This window comes from Elephas maximus, chromosome 9, assembly GCF_024166365.1.
Source record: "Elephas maximus indicus isolate mEleMax1 chromosome 9, mEleMax1 primary haplotype, whole genome shotgun sequence".
Taxonomy (NCBI): domain Eukaryota; kingdom Metazoa; phylum Chordata; class Mammalia; order Proboscidea; family Elephantidae; genus Elephas; species Elephas maximus.
Genome location: NC_064827.1, coordinates 64052288 through 64075605, shown reverse-complemented (window position 1 = coordinate 64075605; position 23318 = coordinate 64052288). Strand labels below are relative to the sequence as shown.

Here is a 23318-nt window from a genome sequence, read left to right as displayed (position 1 = left end):
GGCTTCCAACCTAGAATTGGCTTTTATTTCCCACTTGTTCAAAGAGTATCCAACACGAAGTGACTCTGAGATCTTGACCAATAAAAAATGTCATGGAATTTTAGAGTTGGCAGCATCTTCAGAGCTTGTCTACTCCAAGTTACATCATTTGAAGGATGAAAAACCCTGCCTCAGAGAGGTGACATAGCTGGCCCAGTACCAGACAGTAGCTACAGTAGTGTTGGAACTAGAATTCATATCTCCTAACACCAAGCTCTACCCTGTCCTATAGGGTTGCTATGAGTCGGATTCGACTCGACGGCCATGGATTATGGGTTTTTAACACCAAGCTCAGTGCTCTTTCAACTTCATCCACTAATCAGTTCCTTTTTGAACAACTGTTACATGAAAGCATTTACCTATATTCTAGAGATTCAAGAGAGAATATAACAAGCCCTGCTATCCTAGTACGTACATTCAGGAGGAAGGAAACACACAACGTTAAGCATATAAAGTACCTGAACTTACCAAAAAAAAACTAAACCAATTGCCAACAAGTTGATTCTGACTCATAGCAACCCTACAGGACAGAGTAGAACTGCCCCAAAGGGTTTCCAAGGCTGTAAATCTTTACAAAAGCAGACTGACACATCTTTCCCCCAAAGAGCCGCTGATGGGTTCCAATCACTGATCTTTTGGCTAGCAGCCGAGTGCGTAATCACTGTGCCACAGCTGAACTTAATCAAATAATTTTATTCTTAAAACCATTAAAAGATGTAACTTCCCCTCTTTTGTGTTAGGGGTGTAAGATAGAACAAATGTAGGCGTTTATGTGGTTTTAGTGATAAACCCTATGTACTTTCATTGGTTTTATGTTTTATGTTAAAACGTCACAACTCCAAGGTAAAATGCATATTGTATGTTGTTGGATATGTACTTGACTGTTATGTACCCCATCTTTGGGCACTGCTATATAAATTCTAATCTCTGTGAATGAAATATTGTATGTGTTAATGTATTTAATAAATGTAACTTAATAAACTGGCATTGAAGGCCACGGAATCTCAACAATGAGGTTGATTCTTTTGTTAATTTGTTTGCTCGTTCATTTTTATTTCTAGAGTAAGGCCTGTGGGTAACCTCCTGGGATTTTAAGAATGAATCTAGCTCTCCCTATACTTGAATGAAAAGTGCAACTGATTTTCACAGACTGTAGTAAATCTTATAACAAATTGACTGTGAAATACTACAGATCGTGCCACTCTGGACAGATAAGGGGAAGGGAGGGAAGGAGAAAATTTACTGTAGTTAAATTGCTTAATCTCACATCCAACAAAGCTGAAAAGGAAAGAGAGAGAGAGAGAAGCCAGAGAGAGCCATGTGAATTCTTGATAGAGCCAGAATTTGGACCCAGCTCCGTCTCTGACATGTCACCCCGCCCGCTGCCTGTCATGCAAGCAGCACTCAGCAGAAATCAAAAGGGTTCATCCCCCACCACTTCTTTCCTTTTTCCAGGGCAGTAGCTGGGTTCACTGTTGGTCATCAGTCAACAGCAGCTTAGACCATATCATATTGCCATTTCTGTTGGTCAAAAAATGGTCGAACATCAGAAATTTCATTTGTTTCCATTTGTAGGTAGAACCAGAGTTGGACTAAGGGAAAGGGAGTATGGCTTTCCTCCAAAACATCAGTCTCAAAAATTTCTCTTCCAATGGGGAACCTAAAGATTTATCACTATCCTTCAGAAATCCAATTCTACATTTAGCTTGTAACCACTCCTGGAGTGATAAGAACAAAACATTTATTACACTTGTTTGAGGAATAAACTATCTGCTCTAAATTTACTCAAAGACAAAAAAATCTGCAAAAGCCATAGTGCCAATTCTCTGGATGAAAAATATTAATTTAATAGTGTGATCTAGGTCACCAAAGACAGCTTTTTCAATCAATTCCCGAGAAGATTCTTCATCCCTAGGAGCTTCAGAGCAAGGACACAAGGCTAGCCAATTGTTTCTCAGAATGTTTGTCCCGTTGTCCATAAGGGACATCCAGTGTCCATAAGGGACATCCAATGTCCAATCAGAGTCCATCTAACATTCAGTCAGCCCGATTCTGATTGGCTGGTGCTCGTGCGCATCTAGTTGTTAGATATTTTGACTACTATCTATTTGTTCACACATACTAATAATAAGATCCCAGGGTAGAATTGTAGAAGATGCAGTGGATCAGAAGTCATCAGACCTGTGTTCCAGGTCTGCTAGCTGGCAAATCATGAGGTCTCGAACAAACCATTTCACTTCTATGGGTCTCAGTTTTCTCCCCTGAGAAACAGGAGTAGAGGTGATAAACTGAGTTAAAGTCACTGCCATGTGCAGTTTAGAAACAGCCAATAATTTCAGGTTTGTAGTACTTGAGTTTCAAATGAGCTTCCCTTTTTCAAGTATGTGGGGAGAGAGAAGAGGGTTTCTCCAAGATTCAAAGGAAGGAGAAAGCAAAACTCCCCATGTCCTTGAAAGCTCTCCAGCTGGCACACGGGACTTTTCACAGGTAACTGGAACTGAGATGTGAACTCCAGGTTTGTGTCTACTTTTCATTTAACACCATTTTCTGTGTGTGTGGTAAATATATGCTTAACTGAACATTCGCCTCTTCAACATTTTTCACATGTACAGTTTAGTGATGTTAACTTATGTTCATCGTGCTGTTCAACCAACCCCTTTATCTGTTCCCAAATTATTCCATGACCCTTAATAGAAGTTCAGTGTCCCCTAAGCATTGAGTCCTCCTTTCCCCTCCCCTGGTAACCACTAATAAACTTTGATCTCTATAGACTTGCCTATTCCAGGTGTTTCATATAAGTGGAATCATACAATATTTGTCCTTTTATTAACATCACTTGTCATTCCCCCTCTGCCACCAGGCCCCTCTGCCTCTCAGCAGGACTTAGCACCTGCTCTCCATTTCACAGAACCAGGAGACACCACCCTTGAAAGCTAATGCTGGCATGGTCAGGGGCCTTAACAGCAGTAATTACAGCTGGCATTTCTTGTGTTCTTACCTATGTCAGGCACTGAGCTCAACTCTTCATATACTTCATTTTATTTCATACTGTGGTGATGTTGGTATTATCATTCCGTTTGACAGATGAGGGAAATGAAGCCTAAGAGAACAAGTCCACTTGCCCAAGGTAACTCAGGAAAGCCAAGATTTGAAACCAGGCAGGATAAAAGTGCCCAACTCTCGGAGTTTATTGTTAGCAGTAAATAACCAGAGCTTGTTAGACACTTAAAATTCTGAGCACTTTACCTGCATCATCTCATTTAATCCTCAATCAAATCCCGATTTTCTGACTCCAAGTCAGTAAACCATATCACCTCCCATAGAGGTTGGAATTTCTAGGAATGGACACACAAATCTTAAAGGATAGCTGAGCCTTCCATTCAATGCAATAAACCTTAATTGAACAACCACTCTGATCTCGACAGGGACCTAAGAATGCTCTCCCTTCTTGAATGCCAGGTACTACTCTGGATGCCCCATTCCTGGTACCTGTAATAGGAACAGTGACATCACCACTATCCTGTCATCTCAACCTTACCCAAGCTGGGAAGCCCAGCCTCTGATCATGCCCAGCCTTTGGTCCAACCCCAGCCACAGACCACAGAATCATTTGGGTCCCTTCTCCACTGGCCCCAGGGTCTTCTGCAATGTCACCACCCACCCAGGGCAGCCTTTTATCATCACAGCAGCCCTGGGGAGTAGGTACTATTATCAATGCAATTTTGTAGATAAGAATTCTGAGGCTCAGTGATGCACAGTGACTTGTCCCAAGCCACACAGCCAGAGAGCTATGCATCTGGATTTGGACCCGTCAGTCACTCTAACTCCAAACTTTCACCCACTGTCCTATCCTGCTTCTCAACTTTGCCCACATCTCTGTCTGAAATTCATTGAGTGATCTGGGCAAGTCATTTAAATTCTCTGGGCTTCAGTGAGGTTCTCAAAGTCTACTTCAAGCCCTAAAAGTCTAGGATTGAGGCTAAGCAGGGCCAGAACAGTCATTCTTATCATTGCCATACTACAGACGAGTAAGATCAGGTCTCATTGCTTTAAGGGAACAACTTACCCAGAGCCCTCTCCTCTACAGGCTGTGCACTCATCCTGGGAGGGAGGGGGGGAGCCCATGATGCACCATCATCAAAGCCTTTCTCACTAAGCTCTGTGCATAGCTCCCACAAGGAAAGCTGGTTGACTGGCTCCATTTTCATCTCATTGCTTTTTTAGAGCTTAGTTCTCAATTTTACTAAATGTCACAGGAGTTGGGGGGTAGACTGAAGCTAGACAGGTCTGTGTTCCATTCTCAGCTCTGTCGCATTCCAGCTATGAGATCTCAGACAGCTGAGTTACCCTCTCTAAGCCTCACTTTTCTTATATGCAAAATGGGAATATAGCAGTATGTGCCTCATGGTGCCCTTTGAGGACAAAATGAGATAATGCCCATGAAGGTGTCTGGCCCTTGATCGGTGCTCAATAATAAACAGCAGTTGTCATTCTATCAGAAAATGACCTCGAAATTCTCCTTTTTATATTTCTTCTCTTCCACATTAAAGAAGCAAAACAAAATTATTAAAACTATAAAATCATAATGTAGGGGTTTTAAAAGCTAGCAAGTGGCTGTCTAAGATGCATCAATTGGTCTCAACCCACTGAAGCAAAGGAGAATGAAGAACACCAAAGACCCAAGGAAAATATAAGCCCAAGAGAAAGAAAGGGCCAGATAAACCTGAGACTCCATCAGCCTGAGACTGGAAGAACTGGATGGTGCCCAGCTATCAGCAATGACTGCCCTGACAGGGAACACAACAGAGAATCCCTGATGGAGCAGGAGAAAAGTGGGATGCAGACCTCAAGTTCTAATAAAAAGACCAGACTAAATGGTCTGACTGAGACTGGGGGGACACCAGAGGTCACGGCCCCTGGACTCTCTGTTAGCCCAAAACTGAAACCATTCTCAAAGCCAATTCTTCAAATAAAGATTAGATTGAGGAGTGTGCTCGCTAGCTCAAGTAGACACCTGAAACTATGTGGGCAGCTCCTGTCTGGAGATGAGATGAGAAGGCAGAGGGGGACAGGAGCTGGTTGAATGGACACAGGAAATACAGGGTGGAGAGAAGGAGTGTGCTGTCACATTGTAGGGAGCAGCAACTAGGGTCACATAACAATGTGTGTGTAAGTTTTTGTATGAGAAACGACTTGAATTGTAAACTTTCACTTAAAGCACATCAAAAAAATCATAATGTAATGGGGTAAGGTAAATGATGGGCTGAGGAGAACTTGGTCATTCATTCAACTAATATTTAGGGGCACCTCTATATGCCATGTGAATAGACATGCCTGTTCCTCTCACAGAGCTACCAAGCTACTGGATAGAGGTTTGGGGGGAGAGGAATGCAATAAAGGAGTTAACAATGAATAATACATTGTGATAAGTGATCTAAAAGAAACACACAAGCAAAAAATAGAAAGCAACAAGAGGATCCACATTCCATATGGGTAATTCAGGGAAGGGCTCCTCGAAGGCACCCTGTGCAGTGTTTGCTTTAGTTAACATTTGGACTGGTGACTCCATATAGTAACTGTGTTAATGGCTGATAGCAAACATGATTCATTTTGTGGGTACTATTAATTACTAGGACCTTCAGGGGCAAAGAACGAGATGGCTGAGCAAGTGGCCTGATGCTAGCTGCCCTTTTGCCAAAATACATGAATAGCACCTTGGTCTCTCCTTGGTTTTCTGGTGACAACCACCCCACCAATCCCTTAGGGCCCCTTCCACAATCTCAGATGGGAAACATTCTTTCTGCAACCACTGCAAGGGATCCAGCACCCCCTCAGCACTCCGTGCATTTTTTCAGGAGTGACACTCAACTAGATTTTCTTTCTCTCTTGAACTGAGAAACATAATCTGTCATTCTATGGAAAATCACCAGACCCTTCTCCGAAAAGCTCCATGGGGAGGAAAATAGGAGCTGAAAATGGAGGGGTCGTCAGGAGTTATCATCTCCAATCTATAGCCGAATACACTGAGCCTTGAAGAGATACTGTGACTTTTCCAAAGCCCCCAAAGTAATGATCTGTGGAGTCAATTTGAACCCAAGTGTGGCTGATTACAAATGCCATGTTCTTAACAACTATAATAAAATATGCTGCCCTGCTCTCCTCTTCTTCCCACTTTAAAAAAAAAAAAAAAAAAGGAGAAGGAAGGAAGAAAACAGCTAAATAAAAAGAAAAGGAAATAAAAAAGGATAAAAGAAAAAGAAGAGTAACATTCATCAGTATTGAGAACCTCCCTTGTGGCAGTAAGACACTAACTAGGTGCTTTACCCTTAGCTCATTTAACCTTATCTAGAAAATAGGTATTATTTTCTATTATAATTATTTCTGTTTTACACATGAAGAAACTGAGGCTCAGAGAGCTAAAGAAAATTGACTTATGCCCCACCTTTTATAAGCAAGAGAACTCAGCTTTCAGAGGCTTTTTCTCTTCTGTGGTTCACATTTCTGACCTTGACATAATTATTTAATTCTGTGTTTCCCCCACAGTCCCTTCAAGTGAATCCCAGAAGGTTAAATGTGATTTCATTACAAGAGTGGGAATCAATTTTGTGACGGAGGGAAGGAGAAGTCATTAGTGGGGAACTTCAGCCTTCTTTCCAGTAAAGGTATAAGTTCAGTGATCTGACCCCAATTCAGAACCACAGGGAGAAGAAAATGTAGGCCCAAGCAATACACCCAATATGTGTATTGACCTGGGATCTAGGTGCTGCTCTCCCAGGGGACCTTAGCCACGTCACGTAACAAAATGACTATGCATTCATTCGACTAACATCAAGCACCTAGCTCTAGCTATTACTCTAGCCTCTGAGAAAACAAACTATTGGAACGTCCATCTCTAGCCATTTTTAGCCAGTGGCTAAAGGACTTATCTTCCTGTTGTAACAGCTATAAAACTGGAGAAAATAGTTGAAGCAACTGGCTTTGGGTACTGGGCGACAAACCACACAAGCCTGTGACCTTTGAAAGAAGGGAAATAGACAAGATGCACTCCACATTCACCTCAGCTTTCCGCCAGTGCAATTTCCAAACAGTGGCCCAAGAAAGTGGAACCCAAAGAGACAGCAGTAGCAGCCTTACGAAGAGGAGGAAATGCACCTAGAATTTGTGGATCAGGGTACAGGAGAGAAGGAGGCTGTGCAGACAGGCTCCAGGAATCCTCATACAGGCCCCTTTGGTTGACTACTAAGCTGTGCAAGGGCACGGACAAACTCCTGCAGAAGCCTCACAGACAACAGCTACTAGGGGCTGAAAAGGTCACACATTGCTGGGTTAAGACTGAAAGCAAACCTTAGCTCTACAAAGCCTTTGTGAAGATGGAGAAACTGAGAGGGCCTAACATAGAGACCCATGAAAGAAGAACGAGGGACTCCAGATTTTCTTCCCTTTTTTTAAAATATTTGGATTGAGGACAAACACACACACAACACACACCCTCTTAGAATGTGCATTAGCATATAAACAAATTTACAGGCATCATATTGGCACTAAGGAAGGAAGACGGAAAATCTTTCTAATGAATCAGGAAAACCAAACTGGGTGCCACCGAGTCGATGCCGACTCATAGCAACCCTGTAGGACAGTATAGATCTGCACCACAGAGTTTCCAAGCAGCGCCTGGTGGATTCGAACTGCCAGCCTTTTGGTTAGCAGCCACAGCTTTTAACCACTATGCAACCAGGGTTTCCAATCTTTCTAATAAACAGTACAAATCTTAATTGGAAATGAGAAATATTGGAAATGTTGACAGAAAAGACAGAATATAAACAAAAAATTGCATAATGCCAGTTGGTATTTCAGATTTCTTTAAAGTATTATTACTGTTGTCTTTATCTTGTGTACTGCTCTTACTCTTTTGTTTTCGTGAATATGAAAATATTTAAGAGGGAAAAACAAAGGCTAAATAAAGCATCTAGAATATACAAACGCAGAAAATTGATTCATCAGCAATACATCTGCACTACAAGAAACGTTAAAGGAACTTCATCAGGCTTGAGAAAAATGCCACCACATGAAACAAAGGTCTACACAAAGGATTGAGAGCACCAGAAATGGTAAAGAACAAGGGAAATAAAAAAGAAAATTTTCCTTATTTGTTAATTTTTTAAAAACAATTGACTGTTTAAAGCAGAGGTCATCAGCAGGCCAAATCTGGTCCACCACCAATTTTCGTATAGCCCATAAGCCAAGAATGAACGGTTTTTGTATTTTTTAAATGGCTGAAAACCAATCAAAAGAAGAAGAATACGGAAGTGTGGAAATTATAGGATATTCATATTTCAGTGTCCATAAAAATATTTTATTGGAATACAGCTGTGCTCATTTGTTGACATATTGTCTCTGGCTGCTTTTGCACAATAATGGCAGAGTTGAGTAGTTGGGACAGAGACCACAGTTGTCACTCTCATGGCTTTTCACTGCTACGTGGTGCACTGCGAATTTCAGTGCTGCAGTTACAACTCAACACAACAGCATTTTGAGTCTCATGCTTATCGCTGTGTCACAACTTCTTTTTTTATTACCAGTGTTTACCCATAATGCTAAAGCAAGAAAAGAAGAGAAAAGCAGATTTCAAATGTCATACCGTAAGGCCCAGTGGAGTGTTATCAAGTAGGTGGCAAGGGATTGTGTGGCACTATAGCTAAAAGAATACAATATATGTCAATATTACTAGAATAAACACGCGTCACAATATTCCAATTCATGAGAAAGTGATTGTCAGAAAAATTAGAAAATTTTAAATAAAACATCTCCTTACAGCAGAATTTCTTCACAAATATGAAAAATGGAAATGAAACCAACTAAAGTAAGTTTTCAAGTGGCTCATTTGTTAGCCAAGCAAGGAAAACCACTTACCAATGATGAGTTAATTAAATTGTGTTTGATTGTAGCAGCTAATGAAATGCGTCCAGAGCAAAGAAAATACATTTACTCAAGGCTATAAATCTTTTGGTGAAAACAGTTGCTCAGAGAGTTGAGGACATTGGAAGCAACATCAATAGTCGATTAAAAACAACGTAAATGATGTTCAGTGGTTTTCCTTGGCTCTTGATGGGTTGACAAGTGTTACCAATACTGTTTAGTTGCTGTTTATTCAAGGAGTCAAGGCCAAGTTTGAAATGAATGAAGAACTGGCCTCTATGAATAGTCTTTGTGGAATAATTACAGGTGGCAATGTTTAAAAAAAATGAGAAAACACTAGCTCAGTACAATTTGAAATGGAACCTGCTAAGATTTGTTGCAACTGATTGTGGAAAAATGTGTGTGGAAAAGAAAAACTCTTCATTGGACAAAATTACAAAGCTTGTGAAAAAGTAAGGTGTTTGAAGCCAAGGGTCATTCATTATATTGTTCATCAGTAAATACTTTGCAGATAATATTTGAATCTATCAAGTGTTATTGAACCAGTAATGCCAATGGTGAATTTCATTCACTCCCATGTGAATAAAGTTCCACGTCAGTTCCATGAATATTTGTCAGAAATAAAAGTGATTATCTTGATGTGCCCTACCACACGTGTTCAATGACTTAGCAGTGTTAAACTTGTGTTGTGAATTTCTTGAGCTCAGGGATGAGGTTAAAATTTTTCTGAGTGAGAAAAACTGCCCTCGACCACTATTGAACCTTGAATGGCTTTGGAAATTAGCTTTTGTTGCAGACCCAATATTGTTTCTTAATGAATTCAACTAAAAATTAGAAAACAAAACAGCACTTTTTTGTGAAATTTATACTGCAATGAAGTCACTTTGGCTACAGCTAACCTTGTTTGAATCACAAGTAATGTCAAGCTGCTTTATGCATTACTCTTGTCATTAAAAGCTAAAACAAGAAACAAGATGTCTATGCCCACATAAATTTGCAGCAGATATATTTTCCAAGCTCAAGCTAAAGTTTCAGTAACATTTTTCAAATCTTGATGTAAGTGCAAAGGAAACGTCCGTATTTCAAAATTCATTTAATTGTGCAGTTGAGGAGCTTCCACTTAACTTTCAATTAGAAGTCATCAATCTGCATGGAAATAGCACGCTAAAAGGAAAATACCAAGAGAAGACTCCAAAAGAATTCTTAAAATGTCTTCCCGATGTTGAATATTTTCAATTAAGGGCATATGGCTTGTGGATTCGTATCAGTATTCTCAGTACCTACCTGTGTGGAAAAAAAAAGTTTTTTTTTTCAAAAATAAAATACAGAGAGGCGGGGTCAAGATGGCTGACTAGGTAGACACTACCTCGGATCCGTCTTACAACAAAGACTCGGAAAAACAAGTGAATCGATCACATACACGACAATCTACGAACCCTGAACAACAAACACAGATTTAAAAAGTTGACCTGAGTGACAGAGACGGAGAACGAACAACTACGGGGAAGCAGCGACTGTTTTCAGAGCCTGGAGCCAGCGTCCCAGTCAGGTAACCTTGGCACCGGGCTTAGGACTGAGCCCAGGGGAGCTGAACACAACATCTTGTGATGGCGCAAACACGGGGCGCAGCCCTAGCCCCCTGAACTGACCCCGGGAGGGGGCCCAGCTGGTCTGCGCGGGCGGCGTGGCAACGCGGCTGGTGGGAGGAGAAGTCCCCAGGAGGCAGTGACTGGTTTTGGAGCCAGGAGTGCAGCATCCCAGCCGGGGAACCTTGGCGCCGGGCTTTGGACTGGGCACAGGGGAGCTGAACACGGCATCTGGTCACGGCGCAAACACAGGGCACAGCCCTACTCCCCTGAACTAAACCCGGGAGGGGGCCCAGCCAGTCCGCAGGGGCGGCGCGGTGATGCGGCTGGCGTGAGGAGAAGTCCCCCGGAGGCAGCGACTGATTTTGGAGCCGAGAGTGAAGGGTCCCAGCAGGTGAACCTTGACACTGGGCTTTGGATTGGCAGCGGAGGATTTGACCGCGGCTTCAGCGGGCCAGACCCTCGGGGACAATCTCCACACAGCCAGCACACATAGGCGACACTCCCCTCGGGAATCTCAGATAAAATAGTCATCCCAAGCAAGATAAGCAACTTTGGCTATATTCCGGGGTGCTACTCTCTGCTGTTTTTCTGAACCCTCCCCTCCCCTTCCCAGGCAGCTTCATTAACATTGGAATTTCCTGAGCCAGAGGAAGAACAGCTCCGGCTCCGCGGCTTTTCTTTTCCCTTTTTTTTTGGTCTTTTCCTAACCCATTCTTCCGGCCTGAGAGAAGCAACCACAAAAAACCCAGGGACCAAAAATCCTTCCATAATTGGACTAAAAACACAGAACCAGCTCCAGCCAAGCATATATGATCCAAATCTCGGGCTTTCATCCTTACAGGGAACAAGGTGGCTGTTATAATGCAAAGGCATTTCTGATAGGGATCTGACTGCATTTTTTTTAGCAGATTTACTGGAACAACAAGTTCCCCAGGTCTGATATCTCTGCTTATTTAACAGAGCCCTAACTGACTCACAACAGGGAACTGAGGGCTGAAGCTCCCCCCAGACCACTTAGCCTCTTGCCTTAGGGGGTCTAAGGAGGGTGACACCTACCAATCAGTAGAGGTACTTGCATTGGGGGCCTAAGGTACAGCTGCAGAGCCCTCCCACCAAGGTGCTATAGAAAGAGAGACACACCTACCTCACTGACACTTGGGGAAGCCTGTCAGCATTCTGCCCCCCTCCCCGGAGTGTGAACCCCAGCTGCTAACAGAATCTGGTGCACACAACTATCACCACTACTTCTCGAGGTGGATAGGTGTTAGAGTGCAGCACACACTTGATGACCCAAAATCAGATTCTACTCAAGAATAGTGAATAGACTCAGGCATATATATCTGGCAACAGCCCAGACCAGCTGGTAATAGGTCATAAGTAAGTCAAGGGCTACAACAAACAAGACAGCACAATCTAGTAGCCCATCCACGTATATTGAAAGAAAACAAAACAAGATAAGACTCAGTGAGCAAATATAGAATAAATCACTACTATATCTTTTTTTTTTTTTATCTTAGTGATGGCTCGGAGACAGCAGTCGATATCAAACCACATAAAGAAGCAGACCATGACAGCTTCTACAACCCCCCCAAACAAAAGAAACAAAATCTTTCTCAAATGAAGATACAATCCTGGAATTATCAGATACAGAATATAAAAAACTAATTTACAGAATGCTTCAAGACATCAGGGATGACCTCAGAAATGAAATAAGGCAAACTGCAGAAAAAGCCAAGGAACACACTGATAAAACTGTTGAAGAACTCAAAAAGATTATTCAAGAACATAGTAGAAAAATTAATAAGTTGCAAGAATCCATAGAGAGACAGCATGCAGAAATTCAAAAGATTAACAATAAAATTACAGAATTAGACAACGCAAGAGGAAGTCAGAGGAGCAGACTCGAGCAATTAGAATGCAGAGTGGGAAATCTGGAGGACCAGGGAATTAACACCAACGTAGCTGAAAAAAAATCAGATAAAAGAATTTAAAAAAATGAAGAAACCCTAAGAATCATGTGGGACTCTATGAAGAAGGATGACTTGCATGTGGTTGGAGTCCCAGAACAGGGAGGGAAGACAGAAAACACAGAGAAAATAGTTGAAGATCTGCTGACACAAAACTTCCCTGACATCATGAAAGACGAAAGGATATCTATCCAAGATGCTCATCGAACCCCATTTAAGATTGATCCAAAAAGAAAAACACCAAGACATATTATCATCAAACTTGCCAAAACCAAAGATAAACAGAAAATTTTAAAAGTAGCCAGGGATAAAAGAAAGGTCTCCTTCAAGGGAGAATCAATAAGTTCAGACGACTCAGCAGAAACCATGCAGGCAAGAAGGCAATGGGCTGACATATACAGAGCACTGAAGGAGAAAAACTGCCAGCCAAGGATCATATATCCAGCAAAACTCTCTCTGAAATATGAAGGAGAAATTAAGATATTTACAGACAAACACAAGCTTAGAGAATTTGCAAAAACCAAACCAAAGCTACAAGAAATACTAAAGGAAATTGGTCAGAAAACCAATAATATCAGATACCAGCACAACACAAGGTCACAGAACAGAACATCCTGATATCAACTCAAATAGGGAAATCACAAAAACAAATTAAGATTAATTAAAAAAAAATGCTCAAAACAGGGTATCATTGAAGTCACTATGTAAAAGATCACAATAATCAAAAAGAGGGACTAAATACAGGAGGCATAGAACTGCCATATGGAGAGGGATACAAGGCGATATAGGACAATACAAGTTAGGTTTTTACTCAGAAAAATAGGGGTAAATATTAAGGTAACCACAAAGAGGTATAACAACTCCATAACTCAATATAAAAGCCAAGAAAAACGTTAAGACTCAAAAACATAAAGTCAAATACTATGAAAATGAGGATCTCACAATTTACAAAGAAAAACGTCTCAGCACAAAAAAGTAAGTGGAAAAATGAAATTGTCAACAACACACATAAAAAGGCATCGAAATGACAACATTAAACACTTATCTATAATTATGCTGAATGTAAATGGACTAAATGCACCAATAAAGAGACAAAGAGTCTTGGACTGGATAAAGAAACATAATCCGTCTATATGCTGCCTACAAGAGACACACCTTAGACTTAGAGGCACAAACAAATAAAACTCAAAGGATGGAAAAAAATATATCAAGCAAACAGTAAGCAAAAAAAAAAGAGGAGTAGCAATATTAGTTTCTGACAAAATAGACTTTAAACTCAAATCCACCACAAAGGATAAAGAAGGACACTACATAATGCTAAAAGGGACAATTGATCAGGAAGATATAACCATATTAAATATTTATGCACCCAATGACAGGGCTGCAAGATACATAAATCAAATTTTAATAGAACTGAAAAGTGAGATAGACACCTCCACAACTATAGTAGGAGACTTCAACACACCACTTTCGGAGAAGGACAGAACATCCAGTAAGAAGCTCAATAGAGACACGGAAGACCTACTTACAACAATCAACCAACTTGACCTCATTGACTTATACAGAACCCTCCACCCAACTGCTGCAAAATATACTTTTTTTTCTAGTGCACATGGAACACTCTCTAGAATAGACCACATATTAGGTCATAAAACAAATCTTTGCAGAATCCAAAACATCGAAATATTACAAAGCGTCTTCTCAGACCACAAGGCAATGAAACTAGAAATCAATAACAGAAAAACTAGGGAAAAGAAATCAAATACTTGGAAACTGAACAACACCCTCTGAAAAAAGACTGGGTTATAGAAGACATTAAGGAAGGAGTAAGGAAATTCATACAATGCAACGAGAATGAAAATACTTCCTATCAAAACCTCTGGGACACAGCAAAAGCAGTGCTCAGAGGCCAATTTATATCGATAAATGCACACATACAAAAAGAAGAAAGAGCCAAAATCAGAGAACTGTTCCGACAACTTGAACAAATAGAAAGTGAGCAACAAAAGAATCCATCAGGCACCAGAAGAAAACAAATAATAAAAATTAGAGCTGAACTAAATGAATTAAAAAGAGAACAGAAAAACAATTGAAAGAATTAACAAAGCCAAAAGCTGGTTCTTTGAAAAAATTAACAAAATTGATAAACCATTGGCTAGACTGACTAAAGAAATACAGGAAAGGAAACAAATAACCCGAATAAGAAACGAGAACGGCCACATCACAACAGACCCAACTGAAATTAAAAGAATCATATCAGATTATTACAAAAAATTGTACTCTAACAAATTTGCAAACCGAGAAGAAATGGATGAATTCCTGGAAAAACACTACCTACCTAAACTAACACATTCAGAAGTAGAACAACTAAATAGACCCATAACAAAAAAAGAGATTGAAACGGTAACCAAAAAACTCCCAAAAAAAAAAAGCCCTGGCCCGGACGGCTTCACTGTAGAGTTCTACCAAACTTTCAGAGAAGAGTTAACACCACTACTACTAAAGGTATCTCAAAGCATAGAAAATGACGGAATACTACCCAACTCATTCTATGAAGCCACCATCTCCCTGATACCAAAACCAGGTAAAGACAATAAAAAAAAAGAAAATTATAGACCTATATCCCTCATGAACATAAAAGCAAAAATCCTCAACAAAATTCTAGCCCATAGAATTCAACAACATATCAAAAAAATAATTCAACACGATCAAGTGGGATTTATACCAGGTATGCAATTTTTTTTTTTTATGCAAGGCTGGTTTAATATCAGAAAAACCATTAATGTAATCCACCACATAAATAAAACAAAAGACAAAAACCACATGATCTTATCAATTGATGCAGAAAAGGCATTTGACAAAGTCCAACACCCATTTATGATAAAAACTCTCACCAAAATAGGAATTGAAGGAAAATTCCTCAACATAATAAAGGGCATCTATGCAAAGCCAACAGCCAACATCACTCTAAATGGAGAGAACCTGAAAGCATTTCCCTTGAGAACGGGAACCAGACAAGGATGCCCTTTATCACCACTCTTATTCAACATCGTGCTAGAAGTCCTAGCCAGGGCAATTAGGCTAGACAAAGAAATAAAGGGCAGCCGGATTGGCAAGGAGGAAGTAAAATTATCTCTATTTGCAGATGACATGATCTTATATACAGAAAACCCTAAGGAATCCTCCAGAAAACTACTGAAACTAATAGAAGAGTTTGGCAGAGTCTCAGGTTATAAGATAAACTACAAAAATCACTTGGATTCCTCTACATCAACAAAAAGAACATCGAAGAGGAAATAACCAAATCAATACCATTCACAGTAGCCCCCAAGAAGATAAAATACTTAGGAATAAATCTTACCAAGGATGTAAAAGACCTATACAAAGAAAACTACAAAGCTCTACTACAAGAAATTCAAAAGGACATACTTAAGTGGAAAAACATACCTTGCTCATGGACAGGAAGACTTAACATAGTAAAAATGTCTATTCTACCAAAAGCCATCTATACATACAATGCACTTCCGATCCAAATTCCAATGTCATTTTTTAAGGTGATAGAGAAACAAATCACCAACTTCATATGGAAGGGAAAGAACCCCCGGATAAGCAAAGCATTACTGAAAAAGAAGAAGAAAGTGGGAGGCCTCACTCTACCTGATTTCAGAACCTATTATACAGCCACAGTAGTCAAAACAGCCTGGTACTGGTACAACAACAGGCACATAGACCAGTGGAACAGAATTGAGAACCCAGATATAAATCCATCCATGTATGAGCAGCTGATATTTGACAAAGGCCCAGTGTCAGTTAATTGGGGAAAAGATAGTCTTTTTAACAAATGGTGCTGGCATAACTGGATATCCATTTGCAAAAAAATGAAACAGGACCCATACCTCACACCAAGCACAAAAACTAACTCCAAGTGGATCAAAGACCTAAACATAAAGACTAAAACGATAAAGATCATGGAAGAAAAAATAGGGACAACCTTAGGAGCCCCAATACAAGGCATAAACAGAATACAAAACATTACCAAAAATGATGAAGAGAAACCAGATAACTGGGAGCTCCTAAAAATCAAACACCTATGCTCATCTAAAGACTTCACCAAAAGAGTAAAAAGACCACCTACAGACTGGGAAAGAATTTTCAGCTATGACATCTCCGACCAGCGCCTGATCTCTAAAATCTATATGATTCTGTCAAAACTCAACCACAAAAAGACAAACAACCCAATCAAGAAGTGGGCAAAGGATATGAACACACACTTCACTAAAGAAGATATTCAGGCAGCTAACAGATGCATGAGAAAATGCTCTCGATCATTAGTCATTAGAGAAATGCAAATTAAAACTACGATGAGATTCCATCTCACTCCAACAAGGCTGGCATTAATCCAAAAAACACAAAATAATAAATGTTGGAGAGGCTACAGAGAGATTGGAACTCTTACACACTGCTGGTGGGAATGTAAAATGGTACAACCACTTTGGAAATCCATCTGGCGTTATCTTAAACAGTTAGAAATAGAACTACCATACAACCCAGAAATCCCACTCCTTGGAATATACCCTAGAGAAATAAGAGCCTTCACACAAACAGATATATGCACACCCATGTTTATTGCAGCTCTGTTTACAATAGCAAAAAGCTGGAAGCAACCAAGGAGTCCATCAATGGATGAATGGTTAAATAAATTGTGGTATATTCACACAAAGGAATACTACGCATCGATAAAGAACAGTGACGAATCTGTGAAACATTTCATAACATGGAGGAACCTGGAAGGCATTATGCTGAGCGAAATTAGAGGCAAAAGGACAAATATTGTATAAGACCACTATTATAAGATCTTGAGAAATAGTATAAACTGAGAAGAACACATACTTTTGTGGTTACAAGCGGGGGAGGGAGGGAGGGTGGGAGAGGGTTTTTTACTGATTAATTAGAACTGCTTTAGTGAAGGGAAGGACAATACTCAATACATGGAAGGTCAGCTCAACTAGACTGGACCAAAAGCAGTTTCCAGTATAAACTGAATGCTTCAAAGGTCAGCGGAGCAATGGCGGGGGGTTGGCAACCATGGTTTAAGGGGACTTCTAAGTCAACTGGCAAAATAATTCTATTATGAAAACATTCTACATCCCACTTTGAAATGTGGCGTCTGGGGTCTTAAATGCTAACAAGCGGCCAACTAAGATGCATCAATTGGTCTCAACCCACCTGGATCAAAGGAGAATGAAGAACACCAAGGTCACACGATAACTAAGAGCCCAAGAGACAGAAAAGGCCACATGAACCAGAGACCTACATCATCCTGAGACCAGAAGAACTAGTTGGTGTCCGGCCACAATCGATGACTGCCCTGACAGGGAGCACAACAGAGAACCCCTGAGGGAGCAGGAGATCAGTGGGATGCAGACCCCAAATTCTCATAAAAAGACCATACATCATGGTCTGACTGAGACTAGAGGAATCCCAGCGGTGACGGTCCCCAAACCTTCTGTTGGCACAGGACAGGAACCATTCCCGAAGACAACTCATCAGACATGAAAGGGACTGGACAGTGGGTAGGAAGGAGAGAGATGCTGATGAAGAGTGAGCTAATTATATCAGGTGGACACTTGAGACTGTGTTGGCATCTCCTGTCTGGAGGGGGAATGGGAGGATAGAGAGAGTGGGAAGCTGGCAAAATTGTCACGAAAGGAGAGACTGAAAGGGCTGACTCATTAGGGGGAGAGCTAGTGGGAGTACGGAGTAAGGTGTGTATAAACTTATATGTGACAGTCTGACTTGATTTGTAAACGTTCACTTGAAGCTCAATAAAAGTTAATAAAAAAAAGAAAAACCAACAACAACAATAAATAAATAAAATACATAAAATCTCATTACAGATCAGGGTTCACAGGTAAACATCTGCAATTGAGTATAACAGGAAATACTAACTTAGAACTTCGGTTAAGCAAAATGTGCCTCCAAATAGAGAATTTCAGCCTTCTCATTCATCTACCTGAATTACCAAAAAAAAAAAAAAAGTACTCAATTAATATTTTGAATTTTGTCAATAAAAATATTTGTGGAAATTTTTTTCTTTCTTATTAGCTAATATCCTAAATAATATCCTTGATTTTCTCTCTTGACCCACAGAGTCTAAAATATTTACTATTTGGCTATTTACCAAAAAAGTTTTCCAACTTCTGCTCTACACTGAAAATTACCAAATAATGCTTAGAGAACTTAAAACCAACACACAAAAAAGAGAGAAATATATCACTTCTTGAATTACAAAGCTCAGTGTTGTTAAGATGTCAGTTCTTCATGTAATTGATCGATAAATCCAATGCATTCCCTACCAAAATCCTAGTAGGCTTTTTTTAACAGAAATTTATTGCTGATTTTAAAATACCTAAGAAATTATAAAGGATTTAGAATATCCAACACAACATTGTGAAAGAACATAGTTGGAGTGTTTACCTGATTTCAAGAGTTATAGTAAAGCTATGGTAATCAAGATGGTATGGTGTTGACACAAGGATAGATAAGGAGATCAATGGAATAGAATAGAGAACCTAAAAATACTCCCACATTTATATCTTCGATTGATTTTCTTAGAAAGGGCCAAATAATTCAAAGGAAAAAGGAAAGTCTTTCCTACAAAATGTGCAGGAACAACTGGATATGTATATGGAAAATAATACCCCACACCACACACAGAAAAATAATTTAAAGTGGATTATAGACCTATACATAAAAGACAAAAATAAAGGCGCACATTGTGCCAAACTTGGGAATGGCAAAGATCTTTTAGACAGGACATAGGAAACACTAATCATAAAAGAAAAAAATAATAAGTTGGACTTCAGAATACATAAACAACTCTTATAACTCAACAAAAATGTCAGACAAACCAATAAAAAATAAGCAAAAGAATTGAACGTACGTCACAAAGGAAGATAAATTAGTCAATATATCTTACTATGGCCAATAACATATGTCACAAAGGAAAATATATTAATGGCCAGTAAGCCCATGAGAAAGTCCTTAAGCCCATTAGTCATCAGAATAATAAAAATAAAAACTACAGTGAGATATCACAGCATGCCCACTAGAATGGCTAATATTAAAAACATTAACAACACCAAATGTAGTCCAGGACATGGAGCAATTGCAATGGTTGCACATTGCTGGTGGGAGTGTAAAAAGGTACAACCACTTTGGAGAACAGTTGGCAGCTTCTTATAGATAAACATATGCCTGCCCTTTGATCCAGTCATTCTACTCCTAGGTAATTACTCAAGAAAAATGAAAACATGTATCCCCAAAAAGAATGTCTAGAGAAGACTTACTCATAATAACCAAAAACTAGAAACAACCCAAATGTCCATCAACAAGACAAATAATAAACAAATGGCAGTATTCATATGGTGGAATACTACTCAGCACTCAACCACAAAATGAATTTCAAAAACATTATGTTGACCTGCAACAACAGTATTAATAAACACTAATTTATGAATGGATACATAGGTAGATAGGCATGCCAAGAGATGTGGGAGGGTGTAAGGGCACACATCCACCTACAGGTACAAGCTTGGTGGTGGATATTTCTCCATACATAACTGTAAGTGCTGGTTACATACTAATATAGACAATAGAGCACACGAGGGCCACAGACAGGACAACTTTTTAGACATAACCAAACGCCTCATGGGATGAAGTTCCTAGGCTCAAAGGCGAAGGGTCATAGACTCGGGAAACGTCTACATCGATTGGCACAACGTAGTTCATAAAGATAAAGTTCTGCATCCTACTTTGGCAAGTAGTGTCTGGAGATCTTAAAAGCTTGCAAGCAGCCATCTAAGACACAACAATTGTTCTCTTTTCATCCGGAGCAAAGGAGAGTGAAGAAAACCAAAGACTTAAGGGAGCAATTAGTCCAAAGAACTAATGGACCACATGAACCACAGCCTACATGACCCCCCAGACCACAAGAACTAGATGGAGCCCAGTTACCACTACCTATCACTCTGAACGGAATCACAACAGAGGGTCCGAAATAGAGCAAGAGAAAAAATGTAGAACAAAAAATCAAATTTTCAAAAAAGACCAGACTTACTGGTCTGACAGAGACTGGAGGAATTCCCAAGACCATGGGCCTAAGACACCCTTCTGAACTGGAACTGAAGCCATTCCTGGAGACCACCTTTCAGCCAAACCATAGACAGGCCCATAAAATAAACAACACTTGAGAGAAGCATGCTCCGTAGAATAATCAATTATACAAGATCAAAAGGGCAACACTCACCCAAAAGCAAAGATGAGAAGGCAGGAAGGGGTAGAAAATCAAAGGCTAAAGGAAATGGGGAGCCTAAGACAGAAATGGGGAGAGCACGGACACATCGTGGAGAACAAAACCAATGTCATAGAACACTTTACGCACAAACTATCAAATGGGAAACTAATTTGCTCTGTAAACTTTTACCTACTGCATATAAAAATTTTTAAAACACATTATGTTGAGTGAAAAAAAACAAGACATGAAAAAGTACATGCTGTATGATTCCACCCATATAAAGTTGTAGAATAGGTCAAACTAATCTGCTATGATAGAAATCAGAACAATAGGTTTCCTTTGGGCAGGGAAAAGCCAGGCCTTGACTGAGAAGGGATACTAGGGAACTTTTTGGAATGATGGAAATGTTCTATATCTTGATAGAGATATGGATTTCAGAGATGTCTATATTTGTCAAAATTCATCAAACAGTACGCTTAAGATCTGTGTGTTTCACTGTACGTAGATTACACTTAGATTTAAAAAAAAAGATCTTGGCCTTACTATCAAGAGGTTCACACTGTAGTCTGAAAATTCCTTCATGACATGGATGGAATCCTTCCGGATCATCTCTATTCCATCTGTTTTATCTGCAATCTCATTTCCTCTATGCTAATGAGCTTCTACCACTGCAATGGACTCCGAAGCAGACTCTCAGCCTGCAGTCTGGCCCCTCCAATGAGTCCCCACCCAGTAGTTAGCAATTGTTCTGAAATGGAAATATCCCAGTGTCACCCTCTGTTGCCCTTAGGATAAATTCCATCTCCTCCCATGCATGGCCCTGTGTTACCTCGTACATGTATACCAGTGTCTCACCTCCCACCACTCCCCCTTTGCAAACTGTTTTACGGTCCACCTGAGTTAGTTAGTTGTGATTTTTCACATGCTGTCCCCTCTACTTTGAATATTCAGCACACACACACATTTCTTCACCGGGCCAATATCACCTTTTAATTCAGGTCTCAGATGAAATGTCATTTACAAAGTTTCCTGATATGTCCTCCCACTCTCCAGTCACCACCAGGTTAGAAGCCGGCTCCGAGCTTTTACAAGCACCACCCTATCATTTTATGTAACCATACCAAAAAAAAAAAAAAAAAAACCCATTGCCACTGAGTCGATTCTGACTCATATCTTCTGGTCAAATTTTTGGTGTCTTTAAAAAAAAAAAAAAAAAAATTTTTTTTTTTTTTATATACATCACCTTCCATGAGGGCAGGGAATATGCCATATTCTTCTTTGTTCCTATCTCAACACTGGCACATAGTGGGTGTTCAGTAAATCACAAGGTGAAACAGAAGAGAAACTCAAGAACAAGCAGTCCTGTGATTAGGAATCCAAGAGCTCAGCCTCCCCATAAGTCCCAGGTACAATGAGCACCAGCCAACTTTGGGAGTCGCTGAACAACCTAACCAGTGAAGACCATCTGTTCTCTCTCTCCAGCTGGAAGTTGGAACTCCTACAACTTAGATTTTTTGAGAATGTCAGAATCTTTCAATTCTAACACAGAAACAAGGGAAAGCCTATCTCTAATCCTGGCAAGAAGACTCGATATGTGTTCAGAGTTACTCCCCCAAAACCCTCCATCACGTGACCTCTGGACAATTGCGCAGCACATGAGCCAAGCAGCGTGTCTCCAAATATGCCTGATGGTGATCTCCAGCCAGTCCATGGACTCAGCATCAAAAGCATTTTAGAACCATTCCAAGTGCTTAACTGCATAGGCCATTCCAACAGCAAATTCTTTTGAAAATGTGGATCCTTGAGGGGTTTTCTCTAAAAAAAAGTGTTCACTCTAGTTCATTAAAAAGTTAAGAAGCAAGCATCTTTCCAAACAAAGCCCCACTGTGATTATAAACCGTAGAAAAGTTTGATAATGGGTAAGCGTGGGAGGTCATGGTCACAGTGGTTGCATACACAAGGACTGGAGTCATACTACTAGGGTTCCACTCTCCACTCTATCCCTCAGCTGCTGAGTAACTGTGGGCAAGTGACGAAAGATCTCTAGGTTCTACCAGCTGGGTGGCCATGGGAAACCACTCGGAGCCTCAGTATCTTCATTAGCAAAATGAGGACTACGGTAATTATGCCTCCTTGTTGGATTATCGTGAGCATTAAAAGAGACCCCATGTATAAACTGCTTATCACACTCTTAATTCTCTGTGAATGTTATCTATTATTATTATCTGTATCCCAGACTTCTATTTCCACAGGCTGAGCGCTATCTAAAGCTTTCATGCCTTCCTGGCCATTTATGCAAAACATTCAAGAAGGAAAGTCAAAGTTCTCTTGGCAGGGTATCAGCTCACAAATGGTTTGAATCAGCTTTTGTGGGCAAGCCTGCATACATTTTTTTCCTTTCTGCTAATGTGAGCACATTTCTATCTTGTGTAGTCTGCCATGTGGACTGAAGACCATCGAAGCAAGTTAATTTAAATTTCACTACAAGGGTGAGACAAGAATCCTGGCAAG

The 23318-nt window shown here is 40.1% G+C and overlaps 1 long non-coding RNA gene across 1 annotated transcript in view; it reads right to left on the bottom strand.

Annotated features, from left to right (window-relative positions):
- The window catches only part of LOC126082569 (uncharacterized), a 120889-nt gene that overhangs the window by 13103 nt on the left and 84468 nt on the right, over positions 1-23318 (bottom strand). Inside the window, exon 3 of the long non-coding RNA XR_007518579.1 lies at positions 18461-18524. This is a non-coding gene — a long non-coding RNA (uncharacterized LOC126082569). The remainder of the gene's footprint in view (positions 1-18460; positions 18525-23318) is intronic.